This window comes from Ovis aries, chromosome 10 (genome assembly GCF_016772045.2).
Source record: "Ovis aries strain OAR_USU_Benz2616 breed Rambouillet chromosome 10, ARS-UI_Ramb_v3.0, whole genome shotgun sequence".
In the NCBI taxonomy this organism is placed as follows: domain Eukaryota; kingdom Metazoa; phylum Chordata; class Mammalia; order Artiodactyla; family Bovidae; genus Ovis; species Ovis aries.
Window position 1 is genome coordinate 42,844,262 of NC_056063.1, and position 17,843 is coordinate 42,862,104.

Here is a 17,843-nt window from a genome sequence, read left to right on the forward strand (position 1 = left end):
ATTTCTCTGATAATGAGTGATGTTAAGCATCTTTCCATGTGTTTGTTAGCCATATGTATGTCTTCTATGGAGAAATGTCTATTGAGTTCTTTGACCCATTTTTTGATTGGGTCCTTTATTTTTCGGGAATTGAGCTGCAGGAGTTGCTTCTATATTTTTGGAGATTAGTTGTTTGTCAGTTGCATCATTTGCTACTATTTTCTACCATTCTGAACACTGTCTTTTCATCTTGCTTATAGTTTCCTTTGTTGTGCAGAAGCTTTTATGTTTAATTAGGTCCCATTTGTTTATTTTTGCTTTTATTTCCAATATTTAGGAGGTGGCTCATGGAGGATCCTGTTGTGATTTATGTAGGGGAGTGTTTTTGTCTCTGTTCTCCTCTAGGAGTTTTATAGTTTCTGGTCTTACATTTAGATCTTTAATCCATTTTGAGTTTATTTTTGTGTATGGTGTTAGAAAGTGTTCTAGTTTCATTCTTTTACAAGTGGTTGACCAGTTTTCCCAGCACCACTCGCTAAAGAGATTGTCTTTTCTCCATTGTATATTCTTGCTTCCTTTGTCACAGATAAGGTGTTCATAGGTGTGTAGATTTATCTCTGGGCTTTCTATTTTGTTCTGTTGATCTATATTTCTGTCTTAATGCCAGTACTATACTGTCTTGAATGTGGCCTTGTAGTATAGCCTGAAGTCAGATAGGTTGATTTCTCCATTTTCATTCTTCTTTCTCAAGATTGCTTTGGTTATTTGAGGTTTTTGTATTTCCATACATTTTATGAAATTATTTGTTCTAGCTCTATGATAAATACCGTTGGTAGCTTAATAGGGATTGCATTGAACCTATAGATTGCTCTGGGAAGTATACTCTATTGCACTGTATTGATTCTTCTGATCCATAATCACAGTATATTTCTCCATCTATTAGTGTCCTCTTGATTTCTTTCACTAGGGTTTTATAGTTTTCTATATATAGGTTTTTTGTTTCTTTAGGTAGCTATATTCCTAAGTATTTTATTCCTTTCATTGCAATGAAGAATGAAATTGTTTCCATTATTTCTCTTTTTATTTTCTCATTATTATTGTATAGGAATGAAAGGAATTTCTGTTTGCTAATTTTATATCCTGCAACTTTACTATGTTCATTGATTCAGTTCAGTTCAGTCACTCAGTCATGTCCAACTCTTTGCAAACCCGTGAATCGCAGCACACCAGGCCTCCCTGTCCATCACCAACTCCTGAAGTTCACTTAAACTCACGTCTATTGAGTCAGTGATGCCATCCAGCCATCTCATCCTCTGTCGTCCCCTTCTCCTCCTGCCCACAAGCTCTCCCAGCATCATAGTCTTTTCCAATAAGTCAACTCTTTGCATGAGGTGGCCAAAGTACTGGAGTTTCAGCTTTAGCATCATTTGCTCCAAAGAAATCCCAAGGCTGATCTCCTTCAGAATGGATTGTTTGCATCTCCTTGCAGTCCAAGGGACTCTTAAGAGTCTTCTTCAACACCACAGTTCAAAAACATCAATTCTTCAGTGCTCAGCCTTCTTCACAGTCCAATTCTCACATCCATACATGACCACAGGAAAAACCATAACCTTGACTAGACGGACCTTAGTCAGCAAAGTACTGTCTCTGCTTTTGAATATGCTATCTAGGTTGGTCATAACTTTTCTTCCAAGGAGTAAGCGTCTTTTAATTTCATGGTTGCAATCACGATCTGCAGTGATTTTGGAGCTCCAAAAAATAAAGTCTGACACTGTTTCCACTGTTTCCCCATCTATTTTCCATGAAGTTATGGAACCGGATGCCATGATCTTCATTTTCTGAATGTTGAACTTTAAGCCAACTTTTTCACTCTCCTCTTTCACTTTCTTTTTTTTTTTTAATTTATTTAATTGGAGGCTAATTACTTTACAATATTGAAGCGGTTTCATCATACATTGACATGAATCAGTCACAGGTTTACATGTGTTTCCCATCCTGAACCTCCCCTCCTACATCCCTCCCCATCCCATCCCTCTGGGTCATCCCAGTGCACCAGCCCTGAGCACGCTGTCTCATGCATCAGCCTGGACTGGCGGTCTGTTTCACACATGATAATATACATGTTTCAATGCTATTCTCTCAGATCATCCTCCCCTCGCCTTCCCCCACAGAGTCCAAAAGACTGTTCTATACATCTGGGTCTCTTTTGCTGTCTCACATATAGGGTTATCATTACCATCTTTCTAAATTCCATGCAGATGCATTAGTATGCTGTATTGGTGTTTTCCTTTCTGGCTGAATTTACTGTGTATAAAAGGCTCCAGTGTCATCCACCTCATTAGAACTGATTCAAATGTATTCTTTTTTTTTTTTTTTTTTAGTTTTTTATTTTTTAAATTTTAAAATCTTTAATTCTTACATGCATTCCCAAACATGAACCCCCCTCCCACCTCCCTCCCCATAACATCTTTCTGGGTCATCCCCATGAACCAGCCCCAAGCATGCTGCATCCTGCGTCAGACATAGACTGGCGATTCAATTCAAATGATAGTATACATGTTAGAATGTCATTCTCTCAAATCATCCCACCCTCTCCCTCTCCCTCTGAGTCCAAAAGTCCGTTATACACATTTGTGTCTCTTTCCCTGTCTTGCATACAGGGTCGTCATTGCCATCTTCCTAAATTCCATATATATGTGTTAGTATACTGTATTGGTGTTTTTCTTTCTGGCTTACTTCACTCTGTATAATCGGCTCCAGTTTCATCCATCTCATCAGAACTGATTCAAATGAATTCTTTTTAACGGCTGAGTAATACTCCATTGTGTATATGTACCACAGCTTTCTTATCCATTCATCTGCTGATGGACATCTAGGTTGTTTCCATGTCCTGGCTATTATAAACAGTGCTGCGATGAACATTGGGGTACATGTGTCTCTTTCAATTCTGGTTTCCTCGGTGTGTATGCCCAGAAGTGGGATTGCTGGGTCATAAGGTAGTTCTATTTGCAATTTTTTAAGGAATCTCCACACTGTTTTCCATAGTGGCTGTACTAGTTTGCATTCCCACCAACAGTGTAGGAGGGTTCCCTTTTCTCCACACCCTCTCCAGCATTTATTGCTTGCAGATTTTTGGATCGCAGCCATTCTGACTGGTGTGAAGTGGTACCTCATTGTGGTTTTGATTTGCATTTCTCTAATAATGAGTGATGTTGAGCATCTTTTCATGTATTTGTTAGCCATCCGTATGTCTTCTTTGGAGAAATGTCTATTTAGTTCTTTGGCCCATTTTTGATTGGGTCATTTATTTTTCTGGAGTTGAGCTGCATAAGTTGCTTGTATATTTTTGAGATTAGTTGTTTGTCAGTTGCTTCATTTGCTATTATTTTCTCCCATTCAGAAGGCTGTCTTTTCACCCTGCTTATATTTTCCTTTGTTGTGCAGAAGCTTTTAATTTTAATTAGATCCCATTTGTTTATTTTTGCTTTTATTTCCAGAATTCTGGGAGGTGGATCATAGAGGATCCTGCTGTGATTTATGTCTGAGAGTGTTTTGCCTATGTTCTCCTCTAGGAGTTTTATAGTTTCTGATCTTACATTTAGATCTTTAATCCATTTTGAGTTTATTTTTGTGTGCGGTGTTAGAAAGTGATCTAGTTTCATTCTTTTACAAGTGGTTGACCAGTTTTCCCAGCACCACTTGTTAAAGAGATTGTCTTTACTCCATTGTATATTCTTGCCTCCTTTGTCAAAGATAAGGTGTCCATATGTGTGTGGATTTATCTCTGGGCTTTCTATGTTGTTCCATTGATCTATATGTCTGTCTTTGTGCCAGTACCATACTGTCTTGATGACCGTGGCTTTGTAGTAGAGCCTGAAGTCAGGCAAGTTGATTCCTCCAGTTCCATTCTTCTTTCTCAAGATTGCTTTTGGCTATTCGAGGTTTTTGTATTTCCATACAAATCTTGAAATTATTTCTTCTAGTTCTGTGAAAATGTGGCTGGTAGCTTGATAGGGATTGCATTGAATTTGTAAATTGCTTTGGGTAGTATACTCATTTTCACTATATTGATTCTTCCAATCCATGAACATGGTATATTTCTCCATCTATTAGTGTCCTCTTTGATTTCTTTCATCAGTGTTTTATAGTTTTCTATATATAGGTCTTTAGTTTCTTTAGGTAGATATATTCCTAAGTGTTTTATTCTTTTCGTTGCAATGGTGAATGGAATTGTTTCCTTAATTTCTTTTCTACTTTCTCATTATTCGTGTATAGGAATGCAAGGGATTTCTGTGTGTTGATTTTATATCCTGCAACTTTACTATATTCATTGATGATCTCTAGTAATTTTCTGGTGGAGTCTTTAGGGTTTTTCATGTAGAGGATCATGTCATCTGCAAACAGTGAGAGTTTTACTTTTTCTTTTCCAATTTGGATTCCTTTTATTTCTTTTTCTGCTCTGATTGCTGTGGCCAAAACTTCCAGAACTATGTTGAATAGTAGCGGTGAAAGTGGACACCCTTGTCTTTTTCCTGACTTTAGGGAAATGCTTTCAATTTTTCACCATTGAGGATAATGTTTGCTGTGGGTTTGTCATAGATAGCTTTTATTATGTTGAGGTATGTTCCTTCTATTCCTGCTTTCTGGAGAGTTTTTATCATAAATGGATGTTGAATTTTGTCAAAGGCCTTCTCTGCATCTATTGAGATAATCATATGGTTTTTATTTTTCAATTTGTTAATGTGGTGAATTACATTGATTGATTTGCGGATATTGAAGAATCCTTGCATCCCTGGGATAAAGCCCACTTGGTCATGGTGTATGATCTTTTTAATGTGTTGTTGGATTCTGATTGCTAGAATTTTGTTGAGGATTTTTGCATCTATGTTCATCAGAGATATTGGCCTGTAGGTTTCTTTTTTTGTGACATCTTTGTCAGGTTTTGGTATTACGGTGATGGTGGCCTCATAGAATGAGTTTGGAAGTTTACCTTCCTCTGCAATTTTCTGGAAGAGTTTGAGTAGGATAGGTGTTAGCTCTTCTCTAAATTTTTGGTAGAATTCAGCTGTGAAGCCATCTGGACCTGGGCTTTTGTTTGCTGGAAGATTTCTGATTACAGTATCAATTTCCGTGCTTGTGATGGGTCTGTTAAGATTTTCGATTTCTTCCTGGTTCAGTTTTGGAAAATTGTACTTTTCTAAGAATTTGTCCATTCCTTCCACGTTGTCCATTTTATTGGCATACAACTGCTGATAGTAGTCTCTTATGATCCTTTGTATTTCTGTGTTGTCTGTTGTGATCTCTCCATTTTCATTTCTAATTTTATTGATTTGATATTTCTCTCTTTGCTTCTTGATGAGTCTGGCTAATGGTTTGTCAATTTTATTTATCCTTTCAAAGAACCAGCTTTTGGCTTTGTTGATTTTTGCTATGGTCTCTTTTGTTTCTTTTGCATTAATTTCTGCCCTAATTTTTAAGATTTCTTTCCTTCTACTCACTCTGGGGTTCTCCAACTCTTCCTTTTCTAGTTGCTTTAGTTGTAGAGTTAGGTTATTTATTTGACTTTTTTCTTGTTTCTTGAGGTATGCCTGTATTGCTATGAACTTTCCTCTTAGCACTGCTTTTATAGTGTCCCACAGGTTTTGGGTTGTTGTGTTTTCATTTTCATTAGTTTCTGTGCATATTTTGATTTCTTTTTTGATTTCTTCTGTTATTTGTTGGTTATTCAGAAGTGTGTTGTTCAACCTCCATATGTTGGAATTTTTAATAGTTTTTCTCCTGTAATTGAGATCTAATCTTAATGCATTATGGTCAGAAAAGATGCTTGGAATGATTTCGATTTTTTGAATTTATCAAGTTTAGATTTATGGCCCAGGATGTGATCTATCCTGGAGAAGGTTCCATGAGCACTTGAAAAAAAGGTGAAATTCGTTGTTTTGGGGTGAAATGTCCTATAGATATCAATTATGTCTAACTGATCTAATGTATCATTTAAAGTTTGCGTTTCTTTGTTAATTTTCTGTTTAGTTGATCTGTCCATAGGTGTGAGTGGGGTATTAAAGTCTCCCACTATTATTGTGTTATTGTTGATTTCCCCTTTCATACTTGTTAGCATTTGTCTTACATATTGTGGTGCTCCTATATTGGGTGCATATGTATTTATAATTGTTATATCTTCTTCTTGGATTGTTCCTTTGATCATTATGTAGTGGCCTTCTTTGTCTCTTTTCACAGTCTTTGTTTTAAAGTCTATTTTATCGGATATGAGTATTGCCACTCTTGCTTTCTTTTGGTCTCTATTTGCGTGGTATATCTTTTTCCAGCCCTTCACTTTCAGTCTGTATGTGTCCCTTGTTTTGAGGTGGGTCTCTTGTAAGCAGCATATAGAGGGGTCTTGTTTTTGTATCCATTTGGCCAGTCTTTGTCTTTTGGTTGGGGCGTTCAACCCATTTACGTTTAAGGTAATTATTGATAAGTATGATCCCGTTGCCATTTACTTTATTGTTTTGGGTTCGGGTTTATACACCCTTTCGTGTTTCCTGTCTAGAGGATATCCTTTAGAATTTGTTGGAGAGCTGGTTTGGTGGTGCTGAATTCTCTCAGCTTTTGCTTGTCTGTAAAGCTTTTGATTTCTCCTTCGTATTTGAATGAGATCCTTGCTGGGTACAGTAATCTGGGCTGTAGGTTATTGTCTTTCATCACTTTAAGTATGTCTTGCCATTCCCTCCTGGCCTGAAGAGTTTCTATTGACAGATCAGCTGTTATCCTTATGGGAATCCCCTTGTGTGTTATTTGTTGTTTTTCCTTGCTGCTTTTAATATTTGTTCTTTGTGTTTGATCTTTGTTAATTTGATTAATATGTGTCTTGGGGTGTTTCGCCTTGGGTTTATCCTATTTGGGACTCTCTGTATTTCTTGGACTTGGGTGATTATTTCCTTCCCCATTTTAGGGAAGTTTTCAACTATTATCTCCTCAAGGATTTTCTCATGATCTTTCTTTCTGTCTTCTTCTTCTGGGACTCCTATAATTCGAATGTTGGAGCGTTTCATATTGTCCTGGAGGTCTCTGAGATTGTCCTCGTTTCTTTTAATTCGTTTTTCTTGTTTCCTCTCTGATTCATTTATTTCTACCATTCTATCTTCTATTTCACTAATCCTATCTTCTGCCTCTGTTATTCTGCTATTTGTTGCCTCCAGAGTTTTTCTGATCTCATTTATTGTGTTATTCATTATATTTTGACTCTTTTTATTTCTTCTAGGTCCTTGTTAAACCTTTCTTGCATCTTCTCAATCCTTGTCTCTAGGCTATTTATCTGTGTTTCCATTTTGATTTCAAGATTTTGGATCATTTTCACTATCAATATTCGGAATTCCTTCTCCGGTAGATTCCCTACTTCTTCCTCTTTTGTTTGATTTGGTGGGCAACTCTCCTGTTCCTTTACCTGCTGAGTATTCCTCTGTCTCTTCATCTTGGTTATATTGCTGCGTTTGGGGTGGCCTTTCTATATTCTGATAATTTGTGGAGTTCTCTTTATTATGGAGCTTCCTCACTATGGGTGGGGTTCTATCAGTGGCTTGTCAAGGTTTCCTGGTTAGGGAGGCTTGTGTTGGAGTTTTGGTGGGTGGAGCTGGGTTTCTTCTCTCTGGAGTGCAGTGGAGTGACCCGTAATGGGTTATGAGACATCAAAGGTATTGGGATAATTTTGAGCTGCCTGTATATTGAGGCTCAGGGGAGTGTTCCTGTGTTGCTGGAGAATTTGCGTGGTATGTCTTGTTTTGGAACTTGTTGGCCCTTGGGTGGAGCTTGGTTTCAGTGTAGGTATGAAGGCTTTGATGAGCTCCTATTGCTTAATGTTCCCTGAATTCAAGAGTTCTCTAATGTTTTCAGGCTTTGGGTTTAAGCTTCCTGCTTCTGGTTTTCAGTTTTATTTTCACAGTAGCCTCTAGACTTCTCCATCTATACAGCACCGATGATAAAACATCTAGGTTAAAGATGAAAAGTTTCTCCACCTTGAGGGACACTCAGAGAGGTTCACTGAGTTACAAGAAGAGAAGATGGAGGGGGTAGTTAGAGGTAACTGGAGTGAGATGTGGTGAGATCAAGAGAGGAGAGAGCAAGCTAGCCAGTAGTCACTTCCTTATGTGCGCTCTATAGTCTGGACCGCTCAGAGGTATTTACAGAGTTATACGGGAAAGAGGAGAGGGAGGAAGTAGACAGAGGTGACCAGGAGGATAAGAGAGAGGAATGAGTAGGAGAGAGACAAATCCTGCCAGTAACCAGTTCCTTAGGTGTTCTCTACCGTCTGGAACACACAGAGATTCACAGAGTTGGATAGAGAAGAGATGGGGGAGAAAAGAGACAGAGGCCACCTGGTGGAGAAAAAGGAGAGGCCAGAGGAGGAGAGAGTGGACAAGCCAGTAATCTTGCTCTCAGGTAAACTTGGGTAGTGAAGTTTGGGTTTTTAAATGTACAAAATTGACAACAAAGATTAAAAATCTGGAGTAGAGGTTGGATTTTCAAAGATACAATATTAAAGAAAAGCAGAAGGAAAAAGGAAGAAAGAAAAAAAAAAGAATTATTAAAAAAAAAATAAAACAAAACACCAACAACCATCCAAAGAGTATATATGGTGTTTGCCTTAAAAAAAAAAAAAAAAAGTCTTTTTTTTTTTTAAATAGTAATACTAGGTTATAGAAATAAAAATTAGAGGAGAAATAGAAGATTTAACAATTAAAAAAAAGCTCGGAAAAAAAGAAAAAAATGCAAAAGGCAAAAAAAAAAGAATGATTTTAAAAATATTAAAAATAAAAAATATATCTGGCTCTTCTCTGATGTTATGGGCCGTGTGGGCTCACTTCCAAGGTGGTTCCCTCTGTTTAACTTCTTCTGTTTGCTGGGTTTTAGGCTCACTAGTTCAGTCGCGCTGTGGGGAGGGGGGATGCTGCAAACAAATAGCACTGTCGTGTGTACACAGTATCTCTGCCCCGCTTGACCTGTCCTTTCTCGCGGCGCACAAACCACTCCGGCTCTACGATGCTCAGCCGGGAACCGTCTGGGGCCGGCCCTAGGCTGCGTGCACTTCCTCGGTCCAAGCCGCTCAGGTTCGGCCCTCAGGCAGCCCTCAGAGGCACAAATGCAGCTGGGACTGCGCTTTGTGCCCTTCCCAGGTCCGAGTAGGTCAGGAGTTTGGCGAGCGCAATTGCCGCGGCTTGTCACCTTTTCCGCCGCTGCTGCTCAGCTCTCTGGGTGGACCGCTGGTGCACCCCGTGAGGCAGACTGTGACTGTCCAGCACCCCCAGAAGTCTTAGCAAAGGAGCCTGCTTGCAGTTAGGTAAGTAAAGTCTCTCCGGGTCTGCAATTGCCCCTTTCCAGTCCTTACGGCTCTGGCTGCCTGTCCCCGGCGGGGAATGGTCTGCAGCCGGCTTTTTCCGTTCCGTCCTTTGTTCTGCGCTGGGTCCTGGCGGTGTCTTATGTTCGAGCTTTTCGCGTGGTAGCTATCCCACAGTCTGGGTTGCTAGCCCAAGTTAGATCATTCTGGTGGAGCGTGGGGCGTTCGTGCCCGTTTCTTACAAAGCACTGCAGCCCGCGCCTCCCGCGCGTCCCTGCCCTGCCCCCACTTCCCAATGGCGGATGCAGGCGTCTGTGCTGCTTTTCCACTGGGGGAGTTACTGGTGGGCTTGTAATCTCTTGGTTTTAATTATTTATCTATTTTTCCTTCCTGTTATGTTGCCCTCTGTGTTTCCAAGGCTCGCCACAGACTCGGCAGGGAGAGTGTTTCCTGGTGTTTGGAAACCTCTCTTCTTAAAATTCCCTTCCCGGGACGGGCTTCCCTTCCCGGGACGGAGCTCCCTCCCCACCTCCTTTGTCTCCTTTTTCGTCTTTTATATTTTTCCCTACCTGATTTTGAAGACAATGGTCTGCTTTTCTGGTTGCCTGATGTCCTCTGCCAGCCTACAGAAGTTGTTTTGCGGAGTTTGCTCGGCGTTGAAATGTTCTTTTGAGGAATTTGTGAGGGAGAACGTGATCTTCCCGTCCTATTCCTCCGCCATCTTTCCCTCCCTCCTGTATTCTTTTTAATGGCTGAGTAATATTCCACTGTGTACATGTGCCACTGCTTTCTTATCCACTCGTCTGCTGATGGACATCTAGGTTGCTCCCATGTCCTGGCTATTATAAGCAGCTTTCACTTTCATCAAAAGGCTTTTTACTTCCTCTTCACTTTCTGCCATAAGGGTGATGTCATCTGCATATCTGAGGTTATTGATATTTCTCCCACCAATCTTGATTCCAGCTTGTGTTTCTTCCTGTCCAGCATTTCTCATGATGTACTCTGCATATAAATTAAATGAGCAGGGTGTCAATATACAGCCTTGACGTACTCCTTTTCCTATTTGGAACCAGTCTGTTGTTCCATGCCCAGTTCTAACTGTTTCCTGACCTGCATACAGATTTCTCAAGAGGCAGGTTAGGTGGTCTGGTATTCCCATCTCTTTCAGAATTTTCCACAGTTTATTGTGATCCACACAGTCAAACGTTTTGGCATAGTCAATAAAGCAGAAATTGATCTTTTTCTGGAACTCCCTTGCTTTGTCCATATGCTGGATATGTTGGCAATTTGATCTCTGATTCCTCTGCCTTTTCCAAAACCAGCTTGAACATTAGGAAGTTCATGGTTCACGTACTGCTAAAGGCTGGCTTGGAAAATTTTGAGCATTACTTTACTAGCGTGTGAGATGAGTGTAATTGTGTGGTAGTTTTAGCCTTCTTTGGCATTGCCTTTCTTTGGGATTGGAATGAAAACTGACCTTTTCCAGTCCTGTGGCCACTGCTGAGTTTTCCAAATTTGCTGGCATATTTAGTGAAGCACTTTCACAGCATCATCTTTAGCTCTAGTAATTTTCTGGTGGAGTCTTTAGGATTTTCTATATAAAGGATCATGTCATCTGCAAACCATGAGAGTTTTAGTACCTCTTTTCCAATTTGGATTCCTTTTATTTCTGTTTCTTCTCTGATTGCTGTGGCCAAAACTTGCAAAATTATGTTGAATATTAATGGTGGGAGTGGGCATCCTTGTCTTGTTGCTGACTTTAGGAAAAATGTTTTCAATTTTTCACCATTGAGGATAATGTTTGCTGTGCGTTTGTCATATATAGCTTTTATTATGTTGAAGTATGTTCCTTCTATTCCTGCTTTTTGGAGGTTTTTTTTTTTTTTTTAATCATAAATGGATGTTGAATTTTGTGAAAGGTTTTTTCTGCATTTATTGAGATTATCATATCGCTTTTATTTTTCAATTTATTAATGTGTTATATTACATTAATTGATTTGTGGATATTGAAGAATCCTTGCATCACTGGGATAAAGCCCACTTTGTCATGATGTATGATCTTTTTAATGTGGTGTTGGATTCTGATTGCTAGAATTTTGTTAAGGGATTTTTCATATAAGTTCATCAGTGATATTGGCTTGCAGTTTTCTTTTTTGGGGGCATCTTTGTCAGGTTTTGGTATTAGGGTGATGATGTCCTCATAGAATGAGATTCAAAGTTTACCTTCCTCTGCAATTTTCTGGAAGAGTTTGAATAGGATAGGTGTTAGCTCTTCTCTAAATTTTTTGTAGAATTCAGCTGTGAAACCGTCTAGACTTGGGCTTTTGTTTGCTGAAAGATTTTTGATTACAGTTTCAATTTCCATGCTCGTGATGGGTCTGTTAATACTTTCTATTTCCTCCTGGTTCAGTTTGGAGAATTGCACTTTTCTAAGAATTTGTCCATTTCTTCCACGTTGTCCATTTTATTGGTATATAATTACTGGTAGTAGTCTCTTATGATCCTTTGTATTTCTGTGTTGTCTGTTGTAATCTCTCCATTTTCATTTCTAACTTTATTGATTTGATTTTTCTCCCTTTGTTTCTTGAGTCTGGCTAATGGTTTGTCATTTTTTTTATCCTCTCAAAGAACTAGCTTTTGGCTCTGTTGATTTTTGCTATGGTCTCCTTTGTTTCTTTTTCATTTATATCTGCCCTAATTTTTAAGATTTCTTTCCTTCTACTAACCCTTGGGGTCTTCATTTCTTCCTTTTCTAGTTGCTTTAGGTGTACAGTTAGGTTATTTATTTGACTATATTCTTGTTTCTTGAGGTATTCCTGTATTGCTATGAACCTTTCACTTAGCACTGCTTTTATAGTGTCCCACATGTTTTGGGTTGTTGTGTTTTCATTTTCACACATTTCTGTGCATATTTTGATTTCTTTTTGATTTCTTCTGTGATTTGTTGGTTATTCAGCAAGGTGTTGTTCAGCTTCCATATGTTGGAATTTTTAATAGTTTTTCTCCTGTAATTGAGATCTAATCTTACTGCATTGTGGTCAGAAAAAATGCTTGGAATGATTTCAACTTTTTGAATTTACAAAAACTAGATTTATGGCCCAGGATGTGATTTATCCTGGGGAAGGTTCCGTGTGTGCTTGAGAAAAAGTTGAAATTCATTGTTTTGGGGTAAAATGTCCTATAGATATCAATTAGGTCTAACTGGTCTATTGTATCATATAGAGTTTGTGCTTTCTTGTTAATTTTTTGTTTAGTTGATCTATCCATAAATGTCAGTGGGGTAGTAAAGTCTCCAAGTATTATTGTATTATTGTTAATTTCCCCTTTCTTACTTGTTGGCATTTGTTTTACATATTGCAGTGCTCCTATGTTGGGTGCATATATATTTATAATTGTTATATCTTCTTCTAGGATTGATCCTTGATCATTATGTAGTGGCCTTCTTTGTCTCTTTTCACAGCCTTTGTTTTAAAATCTATTTTATCTGGTATGAGTATTGCTACTCCCGCTTTTTTGTTTTGTTTTGTTTTTTGGTCTCTATTTGCATGGAATATCTTTTGCCAGCCCTTTACTTTCAGTCTGTCTGTGTCCCTTGTTTTCAGATGGGTCTCTTGTAGACAACATACATATGGGTCTTATTTTTGTATCCATTCAGCCAGTCTTTGTCTTTTGGTTGGGGCATTCAACCCATTTATGTTTAAGGTAATTATTGATAAGTATGATCCTTGCCATTTAATTTATGGTTTTGGGTTCGAGTGTATACACCCTTTCTGTGTTTCCTGTTTAGAGAAGATCTTTAGCAGTTGTTGGAAAGGTGGTTTGGTGGTGTTAAATTCTGCTTTTGCTTGTCTGTAAAGCTTTTGGTTTCTTCTTCATATTAGAATGAGATTCTTGCTGGGTACAGTAATCTGAGCTGTAGGTTATTTTCTTTCATCACTTTAAGGATGTCCTGCCATTCCCTCCTGGCCTGAAAAGTTTCTTTTGAAAAATCAGCTGTTATCCTATGAGAATTCCCTTGTGTGTCATTTGTTGTTTTTCTCTTGCTGCTTTTAATATTTGTTCTTTGTGTTTGATCTTTGTTAATTTGATTAATAGGTGTCTTGAGGTGTTTTGCCTTGGGTTTATCCTGTTTGGGACTCTCTGGGTTTCTTGGACTTGGGTGATTATTTCCTTCTCTACTTTAGGGAAGTTTTCTACTATTATCTCCTCAAGTATTTTCTCATGATCTTTCTTTTTGTCTTCTTCTTCTGGGACTCCTATGATACGAATGTTGGGTTGTTTAACATTGTCCCAGAGGTCTCTGAGGTTGTCCTCATTTCTTTTAATTCATTTTTCTTTTTTCCTCTCTGTTTCATTTATTTCTACCATTCTATCTTTTACCTCACTAATCCTATCTTCTGCCTCCATTACTCTACTGTTGGATCCCTCCAGAGTGTTTTTGATCTCATTTATTGCATTATTCATTTTATATTGACTCTTTTTTTATTTTTTTTTTTTTAGGTCCTTGTTAAACCGTTCTTGCATCTTCTCAATCCTTGTCTCCAGGCTATTTTTCTGTAACTCTATTCTGTTTTCAAGATTTTGGATCATTTTCACTATTATTATTTGGAAATCTTTATCAGGTAGATTCCCTATCTCTTCCTGTTTGTTTAGTTTGGTGGGCATTTATACTGACTAGGATAGAATGTTATTGTATTTGAATATTTTGTTGTGAGGCAAATGTGTGCCTTCAAGTGGAAGCATCAAATACAAACTATCATTAATACATATAAACATGAAACTCACTAAAGGGATCTTGAATACCTAGATTAGAGACAATATATTTTCTCTGGGCATGGTTTATGTTATCTAGGAAGAGGGCTAAGAGTAAGAAAAGGAAAAGACATTTTGTAATTCATGATTCATTTCTAAGACAGGAAATATTTTTATCAAGAGTTCAACCCTGTCCTGGGACCAGAAAACAATCCCCACCTTGTCATGAGGTTGTATATTTGATACAAATGCACAGGAATGAGGAATTTTGAAGAACTTGGAAGTTTACATAACTCAAAGGTTATAAATAATAATCTGTATTATAATTCCTTAATGTTTTCAGTGAACATTCAGTAAGCTTCATAGTAAGGAATGCAATTATAGAAATTAGGGACAGTATTGTGCCCTTAAAGTGAGAACCAGAGTGATGGTAGAAGGGTCAGTCACCAGGGAAAGGCAAGTCAGCTCAAGAAGCAATGATTTCATCAAGGCCTCTAGCTACAAATAAGTACAGAAGAGCTACACTGAAATTATTAGTTTGGTTTTCTTTTTTACTACTATTTATGAGAACTTAGTTTTTTTTTTTTTTTAAGATTGGAAAACTTCAATGCAACATTTAATTATGTGTGGTATCTAAATAAATTTATCCTTTTTCCCCCACTAGCAATATATTTAATTGGCAGCTCAGATGGTAAAGAATCCGCTTGCAATGAGGGAGACCTGGGTTCAGTTCCCAGGTTGGGAAGATCCCTGGAGGAGGGCATGGTAACTCACTCCAGTATTCTTTCTTGGAGAATCCCAATGGGCAGAGAAGGCTGGTGAGGTACAGTCTATGGGGTTGCAAAGAGTTGGATAGGATTGAGTAACTAAGAACAACACAGCAAATTATGTTTAAATACTTAGAAATCTAAAGGGATCCCAGATTCTTGGAAAAGTTTATCTGCCTGAAGACTGTCATAAGCACGAATCTAGACTCCCATGTGCCCATAGTAAGAAAAGCTTTCTGATCCTCAGGACTTGCTAGCAGTCTGTTCACTTCCTGTAAGATATCTGACACTTCTCCCTACAACACTAAAATTCTTTCCCTTAATATATTCTGTGATTAATACAGGACTAATGCAGAGTACATCATGAGAAATGCTGGACTGGAAGAAACACAAGCTGGAACCAAGATTACCAGGAGAAATATCAATAATCTCAGATATGCAGATGACACCACCCTTATGGCAGAAAGTGAAGAGGAACTCAAAAGCCTCTTGATGGAAGTGAAACAGGAGAGTGAAAAAGTTGGCTTAAAGCTTAACATTCAAAAAACTAATATCATGGCCTCCGGTCCCATCATTTCATGGGAAATAGATGGGGAAACAGTGGAAATAGTGTCAGACTTTATTTTGGGGGGCTCCAAAATCACTGCAGATGGTGACTGCGGCATGAAATTAAAAGACGCTTACTCCTTGGAAGAAAGGCTATGACCAACCTAGATAGCATATTCAAAAGCAGAGATATTACTTTGCCGACTAAGGTTCATCTAGTCAAGGCTATGGTTTTTCCAGTAGTCATGTATGGATGTGAGAGTTGGACTGTGAAGAAGGCTGAGTGCCGAAGAAAAGATGCTTTTAAACTGTGGTTTTGGAGAAGACTCTTGAGGGTCCCTTGGACTGCAAGGGGATCCAACCAATCCATTTTGAAGGAGATCAGCCCTGGGATTTCTTTGGAAGGAATGATGCTAAAGCTGAAACTTCAGTATTTTGGCCACCTCATGCGAAGAGCTGACTCATTAGAAAGGACTCTGATGCTGGGAGGGATTGGGGGCAGGAGGAGAAGGGGACGACAGAGGATGAGATGGATGGATGGTGTCACAGACTCAATGGACGTGAGTCTGAGTGAACTCCGGGAGTTGGTGATGAACAGGGAGGCCTGATGTGTTGTGATTCATGGGATCACAAAGAGTTGGACACGATTGAGCGACTGAACTGAACTGAGCTGAATGCAATCTTTCCCTTAACCTTCATTCGTATCAGTTTGTTTCAAACCTTTCTAGAGAACTTTAACCGGTTATGTGCCCTTGACCAAGTTTGGTCGTTTCTATAATCTCATGTCCTCACTTAAAACAATTTCCCAAGTGATATTATTACAAGAATTAGAACAGTTTAAGCAAATGGCCAAACAGTTTACTCTTATGCTATTTTTGTAGTATACTCTTAATATAACTCATATTTCAGCATGTGTTATATATATATATATATATATATATATATATATATATATGTCAGGTAAGTATGGATATTAACTAAACCGAAGCAGATTAATTGATTCAAATCTTAACTTTATCACATAACAATTTTGACCTAAACACTTTGCCTCAATTCTCTCATGTGTAAAATGGAGGCCAAAGTACTCCCAACAAACGATTATTAGGACAACTAGGAATATGAATTTATGTATGGCTTCAGGCTTCCCTCATGGCTCAGATGGTAAAGAATCTGACTGCAATGCAGGAGACCGGGTTTAATTCCCTGGTTGGGAAGATCCCCTGGAGAAGGGAACAATTACCCACTCCATTATTCTGGCATGGAGAGTTCCATGGACGGAGGAGCCTGGAGGTCTAAAGTCCATGGAGTTGCAAATAATTGGACAGGAGTAAGCCACTTTCACTTTCACTTGTCAATTAGGAGAAAATGTATACATTCAAGTTAGAATGAGATAAAATTAATATTATAGAGGAGTAATTTAAATGTATGAAAAAGAATTAAGAAACTCATAAGGGATATTTCAGTGTCCTAGGACCAGCAATAGCAGTGATTCTGCCACTGCACATATGCAAGGACCAGGTTTATTTCAGTAAGTACAAATTTTACAGTTATTCAGACAGGCAGTCAGATGGAAATCTGTGAAGTAGAGGATCCACCCACTCCAGAGTGATCTTACTAGAGTGAAGCTATTGAAATATTCTCTTCTTACTTTCTTCACTCTTTTTTATATTTTTGCATACCTCTTCATTGACTGAATCCAACTGGAAATAAAATATAATTGTCAATCAGTAGAATCCAAGAAATTTAGATTCCAGCAAAGATATGAGTCTAGGGAATCAATCTGAAAGGATTACATGATTACTTGCATAGAAGCACTGAGAAACATGTGTGGTATATATTTGATGATATTTATTAACTATTGTTTGCAACCTCTTGCACTAAAATTGTAGACATTTATGACTGCTCTTCCATTCTTCATTCTACCTCTATTTAAATGTACAGAAACATTCAGAGTACAAATGATTATCTCTTAAATCATTTCATAACCATCTTTGATAATAGTATGTATTTCAATTAAAATAATTTTCCCCTAGATCCTACTAATTTAATAATTATTAGAAATTAAAAATGATGTAAGATTTCATTTGTGACAAAGTTTCTACACATTTACAAATCAAAGAAAATGAGAATTTATTGAATTTCCAGTTTTCCCTTCAGAAGTTATTATTTAAAATATTTAGCATTCTTACATGTAAGGAAAAATACATATAACAGAGAAATAATAAAATAAAGTCAAACTGTCTATGCATTTAGTGTTTCCCTCATTATCTATGACAGCATTTTTAGTTGAGAGGCATTGGTTAGCTGTAAATCTAATATTTCAGAATATTTCTAATATTATATGGAAGGGGAATACATATTAGTTCATATAATGGACATATATCTAGATTTTTTGAAATGAAGATTGCCGGGGTCCAGCACCAGTGGATCCAGGGAATTCGAAGGTGGGGACGGAGTCAGCATCTTTGGAA